Source organism: Leucopleurus acutus, assembly GCF_964270905.1.
Source record: "Leucopleurus acutus genome assembly, chromosome: X".
In the NCBI taxonomy this organism is placed as follows: Eukaryota; Metazoa; Chordata; class Mammalia; order Artiodactyla; family Delphinidae; genus Leucopleurus; species Leucopleurus acutus.
Genome location: NC_139148.1, coordinates 95208978 through 95232106, shown reverse-complemented (window position 1 = coordinate 95232106; position 23129 = coordinate 95208978). Strand labels below are relative to the sequence as shown.

Sequence of the window (23129 nt, the reverse complement as noted above, 5' to 3'; positions counted from 1 at the left end):
GACTTTGCTTCTCTCTTAGATGGGTTTATGTGATAATGAGATGGACATGTGAAACATTACTTATTCAGTCATATGTACATTTCCTCTGGAATAATAATAGTATCCACCTCATAGACTCATTGCGAGGGTAAAATGAAATAATACATGTAATGTGTTTGGGGCAGTGCCCGGCACATACTAAGTATTCAATAACTGGTGGCCATCATTATCCAATCACTTGCTAAAGATTTTCCATTTGAATAACAATAACTTGGCCTGTACCAGTTGCCATATATGGTCCAAGTGAAGGAGACATATTTCTTACAGTATTTTAGTTTGAAAAAGGATTGCTTTGAATGAATGTTTGAAGGTTTAAGCAGAGTGAATACCTAGGTGTAATGATGGGGCTTGTGGATTTCACAGAAGGCATTAGAAAGGGTACATTTAGAGGATTGAAAAGAATGGGGGTTGGCTTGGAGGTCAGAGAGTGATTTAGTGAATGAAAGTGAAGGTGGTGGTTGTGGACCACTTCGAAAGGGATTTAGCCCTTGGCTTTAAAGAAGTCACTAAATAAATAGGAGAATCTGGAGAAAGATAGGTGTGGTGTAATGGAAGGATACGAGTTTTGGTTCTAGTTTCCTTTTTTCTCATCTGTAAAATGAGGAGGTCAAAGTTAGTAATTAATAGCCACCATTTTCTACATGCTTGCCATAAGCCAGGCATCTTAAGAGCATGATTTCATTGAACCCTCCCTCAGAAAAGCCTTATGAATGAGGTACCATTATTATCCTCAACTCGCATATGAGGAGGCTGAGGCTCAGAAGAGGTTATATAACTTGGTCTAGGGTGGTCCAAGTCCAAAGCCCAAATAGTTTTCCTCCTGCTACTCTGACTCTCTGTGGCCTCCTGACTCTAGTAGCCAATGATTCTGAATAAGGGACATTTACAAATTTTAAAATTTTAAAATTTGGCTTGTCTTTTAAGAATGGGTGATGAAATCAAATCTTCCTGTATGTGAAAAGGAAAGGAAAATTGAGATTTAAGGTGAGTTATGATATCGATGACCTTTTCCCCTAACATTACTGGGCTAGAATCACTACAGAAAATGGGCAAAATATAGAAAAAGGTAACTTTTTGCAGATTTGATGACTACCACCGCCCATTAATTTGCCTCTGGCCTTATGGATAATATGAATATTTATTTTTCTTTTTGGGAAGGTTGCTAAAGCAGTTTGCAAGGATATTGTGGAGGATTTTATTTAGAGGGGATAGGAATTCGTTTTTCAAAAGAGAAAGAACGAGTTAATGAGAGACAGTCAATTCAAGTTTCATTAAAACCCTGCTGGGATTTTGATTTGGACTTTACAGATGAATTTGGGAAGAACCGAGTTTTTACTATACTGTGTTTTCCCATCCAGATGCGTTCAGTGTCTTTCTATTTGTTTTGGCTTTTCAATTAATTTAAAAGCCAGTGAAATGTACTGGAATGACAAGAAATCGTTGTTTGAACAGATAAAAAAGTCATTTCTCAAAAAATAACATTAAATCTAGCTGCAGTGTCTTTGGCCATTTTTGAAAGGAGTAGCCTAGGTTATTATTTATGTTCACAGTGAGAGCATCTTCTGCCTAGGTTTCTGATTTCACCAGTTGTTTCAGACATGCCATTGAAGACAATATTTGGCTTGGTTATTGGGTCTGAGAAAAAAAAAGGTCTCATGAATGACAAAGCATAACATCATTTGTCTATGCAAATATTATTATAAAGTCCTGCTGCTTGTAGTGGGACCAAAAAGGAAATTATTATTTTACAAACATGTGAAGTATGTTTAACATGCAAAGGCTTGTTACACAGTCAATGAAGAACAGTTGTTTTCTGCCCTTCCATAAATAACTAATGCCAAGAGCAGCCTGGCTATCTGTTTCAGCTTCTTGTTACAGGAGAATAAAATGGGCAAGGCCTATATATCAGTACCCGCTAACAGAGCTGTCTTGGTAAATTCTGTTTGCCTTCAGTTTAATTTCCATGCCTTCGGTGGCTTTTCTGTTGTATTTTGAATCTGTCAATTGCACTGTACGTTTTCCTAACTCTTCTCCATTTTCACATGTTTATCTCTTCTGTTTCTAATTGGACTAATAGTTCTGGGAAAAACTTATTACCCAGGAAGCCTGATGTAGTGGTAGGCACCCTGGCCTAGGAGTCTTGGGAACTGTGGTAGGAAATCCGGGCTCTGCTACTAGTTAGTTGTATGACTAGGCAAGTCATTTAACCTGCATCTGTTTCTCTATTTGTAAATGGGATAATAATCCCCTGTCTTCCAAACTAGTAAACAATGGTGCAAATGTTCTCTCTAAAATGTCAGACAGTTGGCTGGGGGAATGTTTTGTTCCTGGGTAGTTGTTCTGGAGGGTTTCTGAGGACAAGAAATTAAGCAAGGCTTATTTTGACCCTGAAAAAGTGAAAAAAGAGCAGCTAGAAATAGTGTGGATACACTTGGTTTCCTTTTTGTAGATGTAGCTCTTTTATCCTCTTCACCCGGGGTGTGGTTAAGTGGAGAGGAAAAGGTGGGGTACAGTAGGTGATAAAGGTAGCCAGAACTGTCAGCATTAATGAATAGTGTAAGTGATAACGATCTTGAAAATTCAACTAGTTTCTTGTCTGATAAGTACCTCTATATCTATATTTACAGACATCCTTATACATAGGTATAGATGTAGACATATGCATACATACAAACAAAAACTGATAGCTTCAGGCTCTTCCCTTTATACCTTGTAAAGCTGGAAGAACTTCAGTAACCTAGGACTGACTCAGTGTTCATAGGAAGTTACCTAATTGAAAAGGTCTGAGCTCAGTGACTGCTAGTAAAGGAAATTGACAAGAGTACTCTTTCATTATGTGTTCTTTTTCATTTTGGTCTGATTTTGCTACACTGGGTCTGTTCTGTGTCTGTGGTTTTTGTTTTTTTTTTTTGCGGTACGCGGGCCTCTCACTGTTGTGGCCTCTCCCGTTGCGGAGCACAGGCTCCGGACGCGCAGGTTCAGCGGCCGTGGCTCACGGGCCCAGCCGCTCCACGGCATGTGGGATCTTCCCGGACCGGGGCACGAACCCGCGTCCCCTGCATCGGCAGGCGGACTGTCAACCACTGCGCCACCAGGGAAGCCCTGTGTCTGTGTTTTAATTCCACCACTAGACACTTAAGTTTATTGAGGGCAGGGATGATCATTTCTTTGATTTCGTTTGTGTTAACCCTATTGTACATGACAGTGCTCTGTCACTGTAGGTACCCAGTGAATTATATAGCTGAGAAATGATTAGTTATTTCTGGTATTACAACAAGATCTTGTAAATAAACATGACAAACTTGTTGGTTGAAGTCCTGAACTTTCTAGGTCAATCTCGAAAAAGGAAGTTATATGACTGCCATAGCAAAATTCATAGGCATATTATATATAAGTGGGTGGGCCTGTTGGAAATTGGATGAGTAATCCCACTTCAAAGAAGTAACATACAAAGGCTGTAGCTCTATGCTCTCCAACTGTGGGCCTCCAACCACGTACAGTGTCACCTGAGATGCTTATTAAAGATTCATATTTCTCAGCCCTGCTCAGATCCAGGTATCCATATTTTAACAATCACCCCAGATGATTCAGATGCATACTAAAGTCTAAGAACAACTCCAGCCTGTAACCTGAGGTGGTCACACACACACACAAACACACACGTTGTTACCTCCAGTAATTCTATGGGAAAATACAAAACAGCGAGTGAAATGACATGTCCGTTCCTAGCAAGAAGAGGAAGCTAGTCCTCCATTATGCATCAGACAACTGGAAGCATACTGGCATTTTCTTTCTTTTGGTGATATATTCTTGGCAGTTTGTCGTGGCTCATTTGCAATTATGGTCTGTCTCTTTTGAAACCCCGAGACAGTTCGCCAGCATTTTATTTTTACCAACAATTTCTTGAATCTCTTAGGAACAGTATTTGTAGGACTGGCTCAGAAACAACAATCGGGGCCAGTAAGATGTCATAGTGCTGCGGTGACGTTTCCTTATCAGTTATGAGCTCTTTTGCCATTACACCATCGTGGAAATGCAAGGCATTAAGTGAAAACCCTGCATTCCTGTAATATTTCATAAGTGGGGATGGCTGGATGGGGTCTTAACGTAGTGAGAGGCGAGATAAAGGGAAGAGAGGCGTTAGCTGGGGCTGGGAGAAGCAGGATGTCTTAGGCAAAGAACGTTAAGATCTCTCTCTATAGGAAGAGCAGTGAAGTCCGAAGATGAATATCTTGAAAGGGCAGCTGGAGGACGACCCGAGGGGAACTTTCATTCTGGGGTGGAGTCCTGGGAAGCGAGCGCAGGTGCGGGAGTGGGTCCGTTCTGCACCTCGCTGAAATCAGGCGCCCGGACCTCCCGAAAACACGCTCAATCACTCGGCCCCGGGGACTGGAGCTGGACCCTGCGGTGAGCCCGCGGGGCGCCGTTAGCCGGCTCAGCTCCGCCGGAGCACACCGAACCCCCCCCCCCCCCCCACCCCGCCGCTAGCAGCCTGCTCGGGCCCTCCTTTTCGGCTGACGTCGAGGTGAGCGGAGGCGGGAGCGTGGGTGGGCCGAGCGCGCCTTCGCCGGCGATTCGGCCGGCTGTGCCACACCACCGCGCGCCCCCGCTCCGCCCGCCCCTCCGGGCGCGTCTTTTCCGGGCCCGCGCCACGCTGCGCCTCGCCCCGCCTCCTCCTCCGCCGGCCCTCCGTGTGTGCGCGCGCCGCTGCGGCTTTTTCTCCGGCCTCCGTGGCGCGCCCCTCCTTGCCCCAGCGCTAGCGGGCACGCGGCTCCTTTCCACCAGCCTCTCGAGTGTCGACCGGCTGCGGAGACGCCGCAGGCAGCGCCTCCGGTGAGTAACCCCAGCCGGCGAGGCTCCTGCCCCGGCAACCCGTGCCCTGTCGCTGTGCCGGGGCCCCCGCTCCGGCCAAGCTATCGTCCCACACCTGAGCCCGGAGGAGGTTGAGGGGACGTTTCCATTACCGGAATCCGCTCGCTTTCTTCTGGAGCTCGGGCGTTCTACCCTCCCGCCTCCTCCGGGGCCGGGAAGATTCCCGAGGTCCCGGTATCATCTCCTTTGCTGAGGTCTCGGGTCCTCGAGACCCTGGCCTGCCTCTTCTTGCCGCTCACCGCCCTCCGAGAGCCAAAAGCATCTTCCCGATCGGGGTACTAGGCTTTGCCATGACCCTTTCTTTCCAAATGAGCACATCAGGGGCTCGCCAGACCTCCAAACGACCTTTAGGGCGCTCCTGGACCTCAACTCCATTTTGTCCCCTTCGAGTCTCTCTATATCTGAGAGCTAGGGGATCTCTCTGGCCCTAGAAGCATCCGCCCTTCGAATTTGAGGGATGCCCTAGCTTCCGATATCCTCTTAGCTTCCGTATCTTTAGGTAGGTTAGAAAAACGGCTGGTTTCTAGCAGAAACATGCTCTTATTTTTTCCTGTTCTACCTATCTACATCCTTGTCCTCCATGGGTGCTGTATATTTAGCATCAGCTTTATTCACTTCCTCTTCCTCTCATTCGATTGCCCTACAGAAAGAACTGTGGTCGATGTCAATAGCACAGAGAAGAATCGAGGAGAATATGATTCACTGCCTAGCCCCCATTAAGGGGTTACATATTTTAAATAAGACGTCATTTCTTCTCTTCACTCCAGCCATCTCCTCCTTCAAAGGCATTTTTTTCACCCTCTTGAAATGACTTTGCTCTAATCGTTTTCACCTTAAAAAAAAAAATCATCCCTCTAAGAAACGGCGAGATGGAGAATAAGGGCTAAATGGCATTTAAATGAACCCCTTTGAAAAAGTAAGCAGTCTGCTTTATTGGTTAATGGTTTGATCAACGCCTCAGTTTCCTCATTTACAAAAATGAGGATGTTGAACGAAGGTTCCTTCTAGTGTTTTGATTCCAGGACCTCTAAACTCATGCTTAGTAACATGTTGCAGCATAACGGAGATTTAACCTGATGAAATCCTCATTTCCCGGTAGTTGCTTGTTGCTACGTTACTTTTTCTTTTATATTGCCTGTAACAGATAGTTTTACCTGCTCTTGGTACATAAGGCTGTAAGCAGAGATCCAATGACTGTACTGTCAGTGAGCATATCAATCAAGATTTTAATAGTGTGAGGCCTCTTCCTCGGATTGTAATAGAGCTCATCTTTACGATTGAAAAGAAGTGTGAGACTTGTAAGAATAATTAACACCCTCTCTGCCATTTAGGTGGAGGATGAAACATTAAACTGTTAGTCTGCTCGCACCACAGAATGAAGTACCTTATTGTTCTGATAGGAGAAGTAATTTGACACCTAAAAATCCACAGAAGGTGTAATGCAACAATTAACATCTTGAATAAATTCAATTTTCCCCCTAAAACCCCTATTTTAAAAATAAGAGATTCAGATTCAGATTTTTTGTTTGAGTGTTTTGGGTAGGGGTGGGATGGGTGGAGAAAGGACAGGCTTGCCCAGTTCAGTGAGAAGAGAAATGAATTGGGACTCTGGAGAGGCTCAGGCGCCAGTTCCAGTGCTAGCTGATTGTATAACCTTGAATAAGTCACTTTACCTCTCTTCATTTTTGCATCTGTCAAAGGGTCTTGATGTTGGCAGAATAATCCGTATAAGTCCCCCAATTTGAAAAATACATACATATATATATATATATATATCTCACAATTTGCGTTAAGGCTGTGCCGTAAATCCTTAGTTAAACTAAGCTAAGGTAAATCCTTAGTTATTTAGAACGTTTTTCTGAAAGATCTGCTTACACTGGTTCCAATCTATATATGCATAATTCTTAATTCATCCTTATCAAATGAATTACTATATGTGGAAGTCTATAAATTGGGAAGCATTTTACAAAAGTCAGGTATTGCTAACTTAAGCTTGCAAGTGAAGGGTGTGCATACCACACTTTATTATTTTTTTTAAACATTCAGGGCTTTTAAGAAATTTGTACGGGAATGTATACATACTGCCTTGTAACTGTAATTGGCTAGGCGCTTGAAAAGAATATGCAGGCATCTCAGTCATTCATTCATTTGTTCGTTCATTCAACTTATCTTGTTCCTCCATCTGTCACGTATTTTGTGCCAGGCCACTAGGATATGATGGTTAAGAAGACAATCCTTACCCTGCAAGGTTTAGTTTTATAGTTCAGGATGGAGGTGATGATGGTGGAAGTTTTGGAGAGACAGTTTGTATGTCAGTTTATCTTTATTAACAACAGTCAAATCAGGGACAGAAGCAAAATCCTGGGGAAGTTAAGGCTCCCCAGGGGAGGAGGAGATGATTGTAGCCTGTAGGCTCTCTTCTTGGCATTTCTTTTTTTTTTTTTTTCTTTCCTTGACTTTCAGTTATTGAGACTTTAGCAAAAATGAAAGCTTTATTTTTTCAACTCCTGCTATTGGTTGGTCTTATATATTCTTTATCTTCCTTTCTCTTTTAACTGTTTATTTTAAGATAGTTGTAGTTTCTCATACAATCATAAAAATAATCCCCTTTAATTTTCCCCAGTGGTAACATCTGGCATAACTGTAGCATAATGTCACAAGGAAATTGAGACAGATACAGTCCATCCACCTGATTCAGAGATCTCCAGTTTTACATCCACTCACTTGCGTGTGTGTATTTAGTTCTATGCAGTGTTACCGTATGTGTAAATTCGTGTGACTACCACCACAGTCAAGATACAGGACAATTCCATCACCCCAAAGGTCTCTAATGTTGCCCTTTTATAGCCACAGCCATCTCCCTCCCTCCCTGATCCCTGGCAACGACTGATCTGTTTTCCTTGCCTATAATTTTGTCATTTCAAGAATGGTATACAAATGAAATCATGCGATGTGTAATCTTTTGAGATCGACTTTTTTTTCACTCAGTGGAATTCCCTGGAGATTCATGCAGGGAATGTGTCTTGTATCAATAGTTCTTTTTCATTCCTGAGTTGTATTCCATGCTGTGGATGTATACAGTTTAATTGTTCACCCATCGAAGGACATCTATTTCCCGTATTTTGTAACCTATTATGAATAAAGCTCCTATGAAAAATTGTGTACTGGTTTTTGTATGAACATAAATTTCCACTTCTCTGGGATAGTTGCCCAAGAGTGCAATCGCTGTTCGTATGGTAGTTGCATGTTTAGTTTTATAAGGAACTGCCGAACTGCTTTCCAGAGTGACTGTGCCATTTTACATACCCCCGCCCGTGCCCCAGCAATGCATGAATTGTGCTCATCCTTGCTGACACTTGGTGTTGTCACTATTTTTTATTTTAGCCATTCTGATGGATATGTATATAGTGATATCTTGTCATAGTTTTAATTTGCATTTCCCTGGTGGCTAATGATGTTGAACATCTTTTCATGTGCTTATCTGCCATCTCTGTATTTTCATCAGTGAAATGTGTGGTCGTGTCTTTTGTCCACTTTCTAGTTGGATTTTTTTTTTTTACTGTTGAGTTCTGAGAGTTCTTTATATATTCTTAATACTAGTGCTTTGCTGGCTACATGGTTTGCAAATATCTTCTCCCATCCTGCAGCTTGCCTTTTCGTCGTCTTCACAGGGAAGTTTCGCAGAACAAAAATCTTTAATTTTGATGAGGTCCAGTTTATCAGTTTTTCCTTTTATGGATCATGCCTTTTGTGTTAAGGGGTCTTATGTACCTTTGTTATTTAATTTTATTCCTTGCTGTTCTGTATAACATCCAGTACTTCTGTAAGCAGTGTGAATATTTTTTTCTTTGAGCAGTCCTGGAGCTCAGATGTATTCTTTGAACTAGTGGTCTTGATGGCTTTCAGTGTGTGTACATACTCATACATGCTCTCACTATATTAAAATGGCTGCCATCCTTTTGTGCCTTAAAATATAATTTCTGCCTTACCGGGCAGTCAAATGAAACATTAAAATTAATATTTTAAAATTAAGTAGACACGTCATATGCCAAGGAGATTTTTGGTTTCACTTTCTAATTTTAAAATATTTTGGCAAAACTGTATCGTTTCTAATCAACATTTGTGGTAAGTAGTCCAAAGAAAAAAAATCGTGTTCTCATTTAAATGTACTTTGAAAGTCTGCTTCTGCGTTTTAAGTAGTGAAGTTGCGAATATGATGATAGATTTAGTAGGCTTTTGCTACTCAGAATAGTGAATAGAAGACTGTTGAATTTGTCTGTCTAGACTGCATGTTTTCCTTTTATAGTAGCTACTTAATGTTCATTTTAATTATCTTTTAGAATAAGCATTAGTTTTAAGGTGACTTACAGTGTTATATTTTGAAAAATATGTGTGCTCATATTATGAGAACTTACAGGAAGAGCTTAGTGATCGATTTTTAGAGTATTCATTTCCGTAAGGTGGTACTGAAATTATTACTTGTCCCTTCAGTGTCACCGTATTTGCTCAAATAAGTGTATAGCCAGGGTGGTGGATTTGAAAAAGATCAATCGTTGGTATAAGACAAGGGCTGGTATAATACTGCCGGTGGCCAAATCCTGCCCACCACCTGTTTTTATGAATAAATTTCTGTTGGAACGCGGGCACATCCATTCATTTATGTATTGTCTGGCTGATTCAAAATACAATGTCAGAGTTGAAACAGAGAACTTATGACCCTAAAAGCCAATTTACTCTCTGGTAAATTTTACACAAAAAGTTTGCCCAGAGATAACGCAACCTTAAAAATTATTGAGTCTCTGTGTTATAAAGGAAATTTGACAAACTTTACCTTGACTTTTAGTATCTTTTAGGTATATTTCCACGGGAAATTGTGGTTCAGAACAGTGTACTCATTTTCTTTAACTAAGTCTGAAGACACTGTGGTCTAGGAGCAGCATTAAGGAATGGATAGAGAGTTGGGAAGGTTGATGTTGTTGTTGTTGTCATCAAGTGTGGGGTATTTCAGTGTGAATGTCAATCTACAAGTATGGCAAATAGTGAGATTCAGAAGCAGGCCTGTCCAGTTGCGATGTCCTTTGGAGATCCTGCTGTAAGCCAGAGCGGTAACGACAGAGCCAGGTTTGGCAGCACTGTTGCTCCTGCTCCCCAAACTTCTGTGATCTTTTTTTTTTTTTTTTTGCGGTACGCGGGCCTCTCACTGTTGTGGCCTCTCCCGTTGCGGAGCACAGGCTCCGGACGCGCAGGCTCAGCGGCCATGGCTCACGGGCGCAGCCGCTCCGCGGCATGTGGGATCTTCCCGGACCGGGGCACGGACCCGTGTCCCCTGCATCGGCAGGCGGACTCTCAACCACTGCGCCACCAGGGAAGCCCTGTGATCTTTAAATACATAGTAGTTTGAGCCTATCAAGCTGACCTTAAGACTGGCTGGTTTATTATTTTGTTTGCACAGCTTCCTTTCGTACATTAGAAGTTCACACTTTAGTTCTTTTAAACGTGCTACCTACAAGTAATGTTGAAAATGGAAATTGAGTTAGCACTGTGGGCTGTATATTTGGAAAGAAATGGATCTCAGCCTCACATCATACACAAAAATACATTAAGGATGTATTTTTAAAATTTCTGGAAAGCACAAGACACCGTAACAAAGTTAAAAAGGCATATGACAGACTGGGGGGAAATAACTTCTACATATGCAGTGGAAGCTTTTATTGACTTTTACTTAACTGACTCACCATATTAAATGATACTCATTTCTTTCGTAAAATACACTGTGCCCTGAACACTTGATATTAGTAGGTTGGTCTCAGGTAAGCCAGGCTTGTGGACCCACCAGTACAACAGATGCTTTTATTACTGAACCTATGTATGCTCGTTGTTCTTGTTTTTGTAAATATGTAATTTATTTTCATATTTTATAATGTGATACAGTCTGAGTAGTGGGGAATTGAAGTTCTTACTGAAAATTTACATATGAAATGATATGTATCTGGTATTTGCTTCAGATTATATGGGAGTTGAGGTACGGAGTGCATAGAGATGTGAAAGAAATAAAATTCAGCACATATAGATAATTGTTGAAGCTGGGGGATAGGTTTATTACAACAAAACAAATGGTATGCTTTGGAAAGAGTTGATGAAAGCAAGTTATTACTGTATAATTAGGTGTGGGTAAGACAATGATAAAAGATTTGTATAAAATAAAAATCTGAGGGGTTCTCTACTCATAGTTCCTTGCAAGTGTCTTTTAAGTTCTTTGACATTCTACATTATCTAAGAATTCAAATTAACTTTCTTTACAATCCAGGGACCTGGAGTTAAAGAAAGGTCTTGGCTTCTTGGCCCTTTATCAAAAGTTTGACGAATGAGTGTACATTTACCACTGATAAAATGAAGATAAAATGAAATGTTTGTCATGTGCATATTTTCTTATGACTGTTCACCTTAGTTGACCTTTTCAATTAGCTAATCAAGTGTTCCAAATAACATTAGATAAAAAGGTTTCTACTGTGTAATATCTATGATATGTAAAGAGCTCCTACAGATCAATAAGAAAAAGGCACCTGTTAGAAAAAGTGGCACAGGGTTATGAATTGGCCTTTCACATAAGAAGAGATTGAAATGATGATTAAAAAAGAAGAGATGCTCAAATTCATTCTAGTAATTAGGGAAATGAAAACCTTTTTTTTTTTTTACCAAATACATTGGCAAAAACTATAATATCCACTTTTTGAAAGAAACGGGCACTCTCATACACTGTTAATGAGAGTGCAAATTGTGTAGCTTTTTGATAGAGGGTACCAAAATCCTCTCATTTTTTAAATATGCATATATTTTGGCCCAGCAATTCTGTAGGAAGCTATTCTAAGGAAATATCTGCACATTTGTATAAAGATGCATACAAGATTTCAATGCAGTGAAACTGGTCATAACAGTGAAAACTTGGCAGCACCCTAAATGTCCATCAGAAGGGGAATGATTTAAATAATGGCATGCTGTTCTGTGGAATAACATGGGGCTATTAAAGGAAAGAAACCCTTCAGACCTATATAAACTGACACAAGAGTTCCAAAATATGTTGTTAAAGGTGGGGGGGGGGCAGAGGAGGGAGTTATAGAACAGTCCGTATACCATGATTCCACTTATCTAAAAGAACAAAACCTTACCATGCGTATGGATAATACAAAAAAGTGTGATTGATACGCACCACAAATGGTTATCTCTGGGGCAAAAGGGAGTGGTGTTAGAGGAAGGCAGTATAGAGATACTTATACATTTTACCCTATACAATTCTACAGTGCATTTTAATTTATGATTACTATTTTGATACTAATTATACAGATTCATCATACGCATCATACGCATTGGAGGATAATTACAATGCGATTCTGAAATGGAGTGAATGCCTTGTATTTAGACAGCACTCGGGTAGTTTTTAAAAATAATTTTCTCCCTTTGTTAAAGTAGTATTTGTATTGTCTAAATTTTCTGCACTGAAAATATGAGTATAAAGAAGAATAAGAGCACCATAATCCCATACCCAAGGAGCTCTATTGTCAACTTCTGGGTACACGTTTGTGTACACACGTTTGGATGCTTGCATGCACACGTGTGCACACATACATGCACATGTGCAAACATACGTATCTTCTTTCTACAAAAATGGGTTCTTACTGTGCATACCTATTTGTAATTTGCTTCCTTTAACTTGACTCTATACTGTGAGCATCTTTCACGTTTGGTAACTCTGAATAAGTGAAAAAGACATTTTAGTGGGAAGAAGAACAACACTGTGCCATGTAAGTATAGTGTTCCACTTAAAATAACTGGTTTCTAGGACAAACTATAATCTTAAAGTCATGGCCACCAAAAGTAAATAGCCAAGGAATTAAAAAATCCTCAGTGTTAAACCAGTTCAGTTCTGTTTGGAATTTATGCACATGTTGTTTAAATTGTAGTTACTAGTAATGATGTATAAGTGCAATGTATTAAAATGTCATTAGGAATCTTTTGGGTGGGGTTTGGTTTTAATGAAGATTTTAAAACTGAACTTGAACAGTTATTTTGGTTCAAAGAAAAACCAACCGGTCTAATTTTTGGTAAATGTGTGGGCTTAGTTGTGTTCTTTCACAACTTACAAAAGTAAAGAAAATCTAGGTCTCTGTGGCAACATGAATCTTTGTGTATGGTAACTCAGTCTGTAGTATATAAAATTGTACATTAGGAGAACTGTGTTGGATTTGGGCAAGTATGTACGTATTCTGCTCGCATGTCCTCTAGAAGCATTTATTAAGCACATCCGCCCTAGGCTCATTATAACCTTTTCTGGGTTTATGCTGTGGGACTTAGAGGTGAAAAGACCTTAGTTTATGATGAATTCAATAGAGTATTTAACAAAAGAAGATTCTACCTTGTAGACAATGGTGTTAATGTGATGGCCTAGCGTAGCTGCTCATATTTTTGTTATGGCGATTGAAATAGCATCGCTGCTCTCCAAGGCTGTGCCTCTTGTGCATTTTGGCCTTTCTGGAACTGATTTCACAGCAAGAGGATTTTTCTTTCATAGGCGCTGTGAAGTTAGCAGATTTTATGTGGGAGTCAGAATAGAGGTTTCCCATTTCTCAGTTGATTGATGACAGAGACATGTGAGATGAGGCTAGTAACAGAGGTATTGAAAATATTTATGGTGGCTTCTAGTGGTTGTTAAGAAGTTAAGGCAGTGGAAGGCATGGTGAAATACCTGTTTTCTCTTAGGTATCCTGTTTATTACCTTCAACATGTGCCTAAAGCATTTTAATACTACAAAAAAAGTAATGATAGGGTTTTGAAGGACCACTCCCCTGGGGGTACCCGAGTGGTGAGTCATCAGAGAAAGCCTGCAGAAATGGGCAGAGCTGCTCCTGCTGAAATGGTGATCATTCGTGATTCTCAGAATATGTTAGTCATTTCTGCTTCTCAAATGAACTGAAAGCTGAACGTTTCCCGCAGACAGGAAACAGGAACTTGGTTGAATGAGCTTAAAGTTCAGTTATGGCTTTGGAAACAGAAGAGAAGACAGAACTAGCACTAGTATCTCATGGGACGCATCCAAGTAAAAGATGCTGTGTTCCCCATGACCACTGAAGATACTAAGTTGAGACATAGCTTAAAAGAGTAATTGAAAAATCATCACTTGACTGGGGGGTGGAACTGGGCAGAACTCTAGCCATAAACAACTGTCAGACGAATGTGTTTCAAATAGAGCAGAAAAGAGAAAAGCAGGCTAGGATAATGGTATTCTTGTACTTGGAACCACAGAGACCTTCAGGATTTGCTGCAAGGTTAGTTTAGTATGGTTTAAAGCCTTTGGTGAAATATTTGGGATTCCGTTTGTGCCCAGGCACTTCCTTACAGGAGTAGGTTGGAATTTCTGTGAAGCAGGTGGTTTCCATACTCTGGAAACTAGAAAAGTCATGGTTCAGGCTCACTGTTTGGTGAATTATAGCAACCTGCAGATGGGAAGCTGTGTAGTGTTTATTTCCCCCAATAGAAAGAAATGTCAGTATTAGCATATTCATTCAAATATAGTTACACATTTTACATTTTCAAGCAGAATGACTGAACTCGTAAGGACATTATATAACACAGCTTTTCCACCAGAAAATTTTGGATTCCTCTGCTTAGATTTTGTTTTTAGTGTCAAGTATAAAGGCCAGGGTTTTTATGTGGAAGCAGGTTTTTAATTTATGCACATATTTACATTAATTTGAATATTCTCTTGATCACCAAGAGATTGTTGAATATTAAACTGTTAGTAAGGGAGTAGCTTGCTTTAGGAAGTATCCTCCAAAGAATTTACTTCTTTACAAGTAATTTTAGAAAAGACAACTGCAAAATGGAAACTTCCCTGGTGAATCTCCCACCTTTTTTTTTTTTTTTTTTCCTTGCGGTACGTGGGCCTCTCACTGTTGTGGCCTCTCCCGTTGCAGAGCACAGGCTCCGGACGCGCAGGCTTAGCGGCCGTGGCTCACGGGCCTAGCCGCTCTGCGGCACGTGGGATCTTCCCGGACCGGGGCACGAACCCGTGTCCCCTGCATCGGCAGGTGCACTCTCAACCACTGCGCCACCAGGCAAGCCCCCACCTCCTTTTTTAATCCATGTTTTGAAATGGAGTTCCCCAACCTCACTTTTAAGCCTTTCTTTTATGGCCTGAGTAGAATTGAATGAGGGGTGATCCTCAACCCCAGAAGTACAAAGTGTTCATTGGGGTTAAAAAGATACTTGTACTTGCCCTGCCGGCTGACTTGAATCCTAGCTCAGTAGGGTCATTCTGGAGTCACTGTAAGCCTAAGGGCTCTGCAAAGGTAGAAGAATATTCTGCCTGGCTCTTGGAGGAAGAATATTCCAGTGCTCAGATAGCTTCCCAATCTCTATCTTGTCTCAGTGGTACTCTGCATTTGAGCCGTTGTTATTTGGTTATATGAAATGTTTGTGTGGAGTGATTGGCCTATGATTGCAGTGATATAGTACATGTGGTGCAATGGGAGAGTCATTCCTAACTTAACTTTCAGATCTTTTTCTCAAAAAGCCCCTAACCCTAAAGATTGTAGGGTTTTTTTTTTTTCACCTCTTAGGGAGAAAGTGCTTCCTTACAATCTAGCTTCTAATTGTCCTCAACTGAGGAAGACTATTGACCACCTCCCTCCCTGCCTTTGACTGAAGGGTTATGTTGCTTAGGGCACTGCCCACAGGAAAGAGGAGGTCAGTGCTGTGCTAGGGCATGACCAAAGGAGTGAGAGTTGGCCATGAACATATGGTCTCTAGCCAGAGCGTACCTTGAGTTTTGAAAACTAGGAATCTCAACTCCAGTTTGTTCTTTAGAGACATATTTTAAAAACAAGCTGTAGCCTATTGGGTCCCTAAGCTAAGAGTGTGTTGAGAAGCCTTGCAGTGTTGAATCTGATATCACGGGTCTCTGGTGGAAATCTGCAAAAGTGAGTCAAAACTGTGTGTTTTTCCAAAGACAATTGTTGTTATGAAACACATATATGTTACTTTAATGACTTTGATGAGATGGAAGCAACTCATTTTGAAGCAGCTATTTTTGGCTGAAAGAATTGCTTTTCAACCTAGAGTTGATTTCTTTAATTTTGCATCATTCCTAGCTAATGTGACACTAAGGTCATTTTATTTGTCTGGTCTCTTCTAGATGTCATAACATTTTGTCATGAGATCATGAGAAAATGTTTCTTCTGCTTTGAGAGGAGTGAGTAGGAGTCTGCTTAGGATGGAAAATCAATTCTTAGATTTGTTGCCTCTGCTGCTGACCTCTGCCTCCTGTGTGAAAGAAAATCAATGATGTTTCAAAGTCATACAGTTACATATTTGGGTTCCATAACATTGTTCTGTGGAATGAGCTAAACTTTTAGAATTTGAGTTTGGTACTTGGCCAGATCTGGGGACATGTCCTGCGATTGCTAGACCTTTTTTTTTAAAAAAAAATTTTTTTTTCTTGCTTTTACCGGCAGCAGCCCATTGCTGATGAAAGATCAGGATGTTGCCTGGACTTGGCACCGGGCACCGAACCTCAATGCCTTTCTCTTCTACTTTCAGACATAGCAGCCCTGGAAACCATAAGATCGAGGTGCTGGAAGCATTCTGATAATCCCTTTTCTTATTCTTTAAAAATCTGGCCTGTTGCTGTCACACAACCATCAGGCCTCAAACAGAGAACGTTTGTTTTCAGAACCTCCTCTGTGTTGACCTTAGTTTTGCTTTTGAAGAAGAGTAAGCAGCAGGTTGCCCCGTATAGTACATGAGAAAGAGAACCGCCTTTACCTTTAACTGCTGCTCACATTGTTTGCAGATGCTTCCAGGAGGATTGAATTATAACCTAATTTAAAGAGGATGTATTTTCGCTTAACCACACACAGAAATAACTGCAAAGGGATGTCTTAAAAGCAAATTACACATTGTAGGTACAGCGGAAGTTAAATGCTTTAGGGATAAATGGGTGATATCTGCTGGTCGGAAATATCAACACTGTTGAAGTTATAGCAAGTTTCTTGGCTGACGTTTTTATGGGGACCCATAACTCCCCTTCCTTAAACAGTGTTTCATTGAGATGGGAAAAAGACTTCTGCTCTGCTTGGGAGTTTTTAGTACACTGGTGCTTCTCTTTAAATCTGTTTTTGAAATTCTTGTTTTGGATCTCATCTTCTGCAAAAGTGCCTTATATTGACACATTGTCAATACTCAAGTAATGAAACCTACAAGTAAGGAAACCTACAAGTAAGGAAACCCCCTGTTGTGTGTGTTCTGCAGTGGAACTAACCTATTCCAAATTTTACACTTGCTGGAGGAGTATTATAACCAGAAGGTTATAACCTGTTTGTAACAGAGGGATAGTAGTCTGCAGATGAAATTGATCCAGACCTTTTAGTTTTCTGTTTGTATTTTTAGCTCTGCATTGTCCTTTCCTTTATTCCTTTTCAGAACCTCACTTTCAGGCTTTGCATAATTTTCCTTGCCCTGATATTTAAAGGAAATTGTAAAAAATCCATTTTGAGCAAGCCAGCTGGTACCTACGCATTAACAGGTATAACTGGATAATCCCAGAGGGTAGCTATTATTATTAACTTTTTAAAAAAGTCTGGTTGGGCTATTATTACAGGGTTGAGGGTTGGCTCATGGGTATCCCTCTTTTCCTATTATACGTATATGTCTGCTCTCTATGTTAGTCTCATGTCCTCTTAAAATATTGTCTATTGAACAGTAAGCTCCAGAAGGAGTGGGCTTGGTAAATGCTCATTGAATTTTTCTTGAACGAATGCATGTGCATGTACCTGTAGCTGCCCAGGATTTGGGAAACTAAATTTTTAAAAATTTTACAGATGAAAAGGGTGGTTACTGGCTATACTTATTTTTAATTTTTTTTTTCCCTCAAATGCCCTTATGGTGGTTAGTCTTCAGCAGTGATGATTACAAAACCAAAGAAAATAGAGACTCAACCGTTTGTTTTCTGCTTCAGTGAGCCTATGCCCAATAGGATAACATCACTTTCATATTATGAAAGTCACTGCATATGTCATTAAGTCTTTACAACTTTCGGTTGTCATGCTAGAAGGCATAGCTTCTTCCAAGACTTCTTTCTACCAAAGAAGTTTTATTCCACCATATTCTTGTTTAAATGTAGGAATCTCTTAACCAAATGGATTTTTTCTTCTGGATTTAAAAAATGTGATCTTAATACATGGCTTATTTTTTTAAATAAATGTTTCATTTTGGAATAATTTTAGATTTACAATGAATTTGTAAAGATAGTTCAGAGGTCCTGGATATTTTTCCCCAGCTCCCCCTAATGTTAACATTTTACATAACAGACACTGGTGCAGTACTCTAGAATTTATTTGGATTTCCCTAGTTTTACTACCAAAGTCTTTAATTTTTTTCCTGTTCCAGGATCCAAAATTGTTATACATGTTTATTTTAGAAAACATGTATGGATAAAAAAACAAAACAAAGTACGGGTAGTGCCCGTACGCAGAGACAACTATTGAGATTTTTTTAGTATATATCCTTCCGTATCCCCCAAACGTTTTTGGATTCCCCTAAAAAACAAAATGTGTTTTATATACTGTTTTGTAATTTGCTTTTTTACACTTAATATAGCATTTAAATTTTTTGTGAACATCTTCCCATGTCTTCTATTTTTAATGTAGTTTAATCTATTCCCTATCCTTATTTATTTGTTTATTTATTTGGCCATGCCAGTGGCTTGAGGGATCTTAGTTCCCTGACCAGGGATTGAACCCAGGTCCCCGGCAGTGAAAGCGCCAAGTCGTACCCACTGGACTGCAGGGAATTCCCTGTCCTTAGTTATTTTGTTTCCATTTCTTTGTTCAGTTAATTCTTCATGATTTAAGGCCAAACGTGTGCGGGTGTTCTCAACCTTTCCCCCCCCAACAAACCTGAGAAATAGGACACTCCTATCAGTAACAATGGCTCATTAACCCAGTGATTCTAAATATGTGTGTATTAGGTTGAACCATTTGAAATTGCTATATTTGTGGATGTAACAGCTTTTCGACTATTGGCAATTTTATATGGTTCAACCTAATAGTTTAAAAAAGCTTTCTAGGTCATTCTGATCCCTTTCCTCCATTCTCACTCCACTGAGAACCCCTGGCCTCTCACTCTACTGAGAATCTCTGCATTTAGAATGGTGAGCTGACTCTGAAACATTTCACCAGGCAAAACTGTTGACAAATCACCTTCCAGGTGTCTCTGATAAACACAACATCCTTAAGACTTATGCCTATGTTGATGGCATATGCAGAGAACTTGAACTCCGGTGAATTGCATCTGTCCATCAGCATGTTGAAAATAGACTTCTGAGCATCCAGCCTAAGCTCTGGAAAATACAGGCAGACTGGTGGCTCCGAGTCCTGGTTCTGTATCTGTATTGGATAGCCAGGGGCACTGGCGCCACCCAGTGGTACCTTGTAGACGAGCAGCTGATGTTGCTCTTACCTCTACTTTCACTTTTTTCTTTCTTTCCTCTTCTCCCATGTTTATGGTCTCACCTTCCTTTTCTTTTCTCCATCTGTGCCAATTGCAGTAAGGGGTTTCATTTAGCCCAGCTGATGAGAATCAGAGCGCTACACTAGCCATATAATTTTGCTGTGATATCCTCATTTAAGTAAAGGCTTTGGAATATGAGACATGAAATCATACGTGTAAACATACTGAGCAGACTGTTATTCGCTCTGCTTATGAAGTCATGATTCCTACCCAGAATGGGAGTAAAATTTGTACTCTGCCAGAATGCGGTCCATCTTGTGTTTAATTTCAAGCTTGTCAGTGTATGAGAGGAAGCACGCCTATGTATCTCAGATGTGAGGAGGCATACATACATAGAGTGAAAGATTTAACTGGGAAATCATTCTTTGGTTTCCTTCGTCTTTAGTATGACTTGTTATTTCAGTCAAGAACTATTTAGTAAGCACCTACTGTGTACCTGTACGGTGCTAGTTTCTGGGGATTATAGCAGCGATGGGGACAGAGATGACTTCTGTCTTTAAAGAGCTTACAGCCCAGCCGGGGAACAGAAACTTGAACGCGTTTAGGTGCTGTGCTGGGAGAGGAAACAGCAGAGGCACCTGACGTAAAGCGGGGAGGTCAAGGAAGGCTTTTTAGAAGCGTCATTCAAACTGAGACCTAAAGGAAGCCAGGAAAAGGGAGAAGAGAATGTTCTTGGCAGAGAGAAAAGGATGTGCTAGACGCAGAGGTGAGAGATTAAGCTACGTGCTTTTGAGAACCTAAAAGAAGTTTGTGATGGCTCGGGCTGTGAGATCAACTCATTTATAAGTTTCACACCAGTGCCGGGAGGTAGGAGTAGTATTCCCTCCACGTTAGAGTTGTAGCAGATGAGGCACAGAGGGCACAGAACTTGCCCGAGGTCACCCCACTCTAGTAAGTTGTCGCGCCAAGAACTGGACCCAGGCCGTCTGGCTCCAGCACGTTGGCTCACAACTACCTCAGCAGGACGCTGCATTATAGATACTGGAGCTTCATTGTCCTCCCCCCCTCCCCGGCGCCCCCCCTTTACCCTTTGATGAAGCATAGCGCCTTATCTTGTTCATCTGTGGTCTTCTTAAGGGCCAAGTTAAATCTTTCTTAGTAAACTGAACGTTAGGCTGTACTGGGTACAGCCTCTTCCAAGAACTGGAGCTTACAAATAATGTGAAGAAGTCCTTAAGCTTACAGCATCTGGGTTAGCCCGGAAAGTCTCGGGTTTGCTTTAGTCTTTTATCATTGATTGGGAATCAAATACCTCATTTGATGTGCAACTCTATGGTTGCTAACCCATATTTTCCAGAAAATCATAGATGGGAAGTTGTAATTGGTCGTATTTTTAAAAAATGAGTGTAAGGTATGTATTCCGCACAAGGCTAGAATTTTTGTTTGCTTGCTAAAGTTGATTTGGCAATATCCTTTTCTCTGACTTAGGTTAAGTTAGTGAAAGGGTAAACACAACTTAAATAGGACTATAGTCTTTAAAAGTCATACGAATTAAAAACCTATTCATGGAGAGATTTTCTTACAACAGATCTGATTTGTCCTTTATGTACTTAATATACAAGTGTGCGCTTTGTAAGATGAGGAATTGACTTCAGTTTGAAATTATTAATTAAAGTTTAATTCTAGATTTTAGAAGTTGGGTTATAAATACTCAGTTGTATATAAACTATTTAAGATTGTTCTAATTTGATATCGTTGAAACACTTGGAATAAAAAGGTGTGTGTGTGTGTGTGTGTGTGTGTGTGTGTGTGTGTGTGTGTGTTAGATGGCACAAAGCTGGTTGTTTCATTTATTTTCCCATTTGTATATGACTGTGGATTCACTCAGGACTTAGTACTTGGAAGTGTGTTTCCAGTAGTGAAGGTAAGGCTTTTGCTGATGTAGGCACACATTCTTGCCTTGTTCTCCGTGCGACCCGAGTTAGGGTTATTACTGGGGTCATCATTACGGATGTTTTTGCAAAAAGGCGGGGGGACACTCTGATAAGAATTACTCTGGGACAACATGTGTAAACCAGGGGACAGACCTAGGCAAGCTGGGAAATTTCCAAGTACTAAGTCAGTCGGGTTGAGCCAGTGCTTCTGAAGCTAAGCTCACAAATTGAGGCGACCAGCAGCCACAGGTAGCTTTCCCTTTACTTTGGAGTAAAACCATTAATTTTCCAGGAAATGTATTATCGTATATTGCAGTGGAATTGTATGTGTAGCAGCTGTGTTCCTCTTAGAAGTTTGAGCATTGTGAACTCAGTGCTGCTAGGCCCTGTCGAGGTTATTGCAGGACACAGAGCTGTGTGGGCCTTACAGGAAGTGAGATTACTTAATGATACTTTACTGTTGCCTGAAACATTTTGAAATGAAAACTTTGAGGGAAAGAAATGATTCAGCCTTTTCTGCCTCCTACTGCTTTCTGAAGTCAGCTAGTACACATTAGTAAGCTGATACCACAGTTGATTGGAACGTCTGAAGCAAGACATTCTTAGGTAAAATGATATCCTCTAAAGTTCTGAGTAGTTGGTCCCAGAGTTCAGGTTGTAAACAAGTGGGTACTGATGGAGAGCTGACTTCTGAAATCCCCTCCCTTCACCGTCCCTCTCATCCCCTGTGTGGCAAGCAAAGAAGGGATACCCAGTTGGTACCTTTTGCCCATGACACCTTCATCTGGGAGGCCTCAATTCCCATTGGGAGGCTGGGTCTGGTTAGCTGAAAAATGGTTTCCTTGTGGGGCAGAAGAGTGCCAGTATGACTCTTCTCATACCTATTAAATCTTAGGCTGGTATCATCTGGCATTTGAGTTCCTGTTTGTTTTAATACGATAAGGGAGTGGAACTCTGGGCTTTAAGGAAATTATTGACACAGTATTTCCATCTGTATGGAACCCCTCATGATTATCTGGCTTTTTGATATTGTCTATTCACTTGGCAGTAGTAGTCAATTTTTGTTAGTCGCATTTTGACAGAGGGTACCACGGGGATGCTTAACTTTAGGAAGCATTTAACATTGTAGTTATAGCAAGAAAAAAACCCACTCATTTTATCTCGCTTCATAGATCATATTACATGAGCGAAAGAAGTTTATTTTACTTTGAGTCTAGTTTAAAAACATAAGTATCAAATCTTCTTTCCGTAGTGAGGTTGAAGTCAACTTTTGGCTCCTTTGTAGCATCTCTTCACCACGTGAATAGGGCCAAATGCCTTAAGGGCCATACCCATTGTCACTTATCAACACACGCATATATACACAGACACACGCTAGAATTCGTTGAGACTGGTGCTATATTTTCTACTTATGTATTGAATGATAAAAGTAATATGTTCACTGCAGAAGTTTTAGAAAATGTAGGGGAAAACAGAAGGACAAAACTAAAAATCACCTATAATTCTACAACCCAGAGATTAACATTTCAGCCTGTAGCCTGCATATATGTGGTTAAGTTGCATCTTAAACCAATTTCACTTCATATATCTTGACTGTTTTCTCATATCCTTAAATATCTTTGACAACACTGCACTTGATGACTGTGTAGTATTCAGTCATAAGGATACATCATTATTTTACCAATCTCCTCTTGGGCATTTGATGTTGTTTCTAGTTTTTCTGTTATTTATATCACAATGGTGACTATTGTCTACATTTTTTGTGTGTGTGCATCTCGGACT

At 40.5% G+C, this 23129-nt stretch overlaps 1 protein-coding gene across 9 annotated transcripts in view; it reads left to right on the top strand.

The window, feature by feature from the left end:
- Nucleotides 1-23129, top strand: part of ACSL4 (acyl-CoA synthetase long chain family member 4) — an 86477-nt gene that overhangs the window by 5777 nt on the left and 57571 nt on the right. For 2 of the 9 annotated variants that reach the window (XM_082865045.1, XM_082865043.1), the window contains exon 1: nucleotides 4748-4872. The exons of 6 other annotated variants lie outside the window; for them this stretch is intronic. The gene's annotated coding sequence lies outside the window, so the exon portion shown is untranslated. Of the gene's footprint in view, nucleotides 1-4746; nucleotides 4873-23129 lie in introns of those variants that run through there. One more of the 9 variants, XM_082865038.1, reaches the window with a different exon arrangement.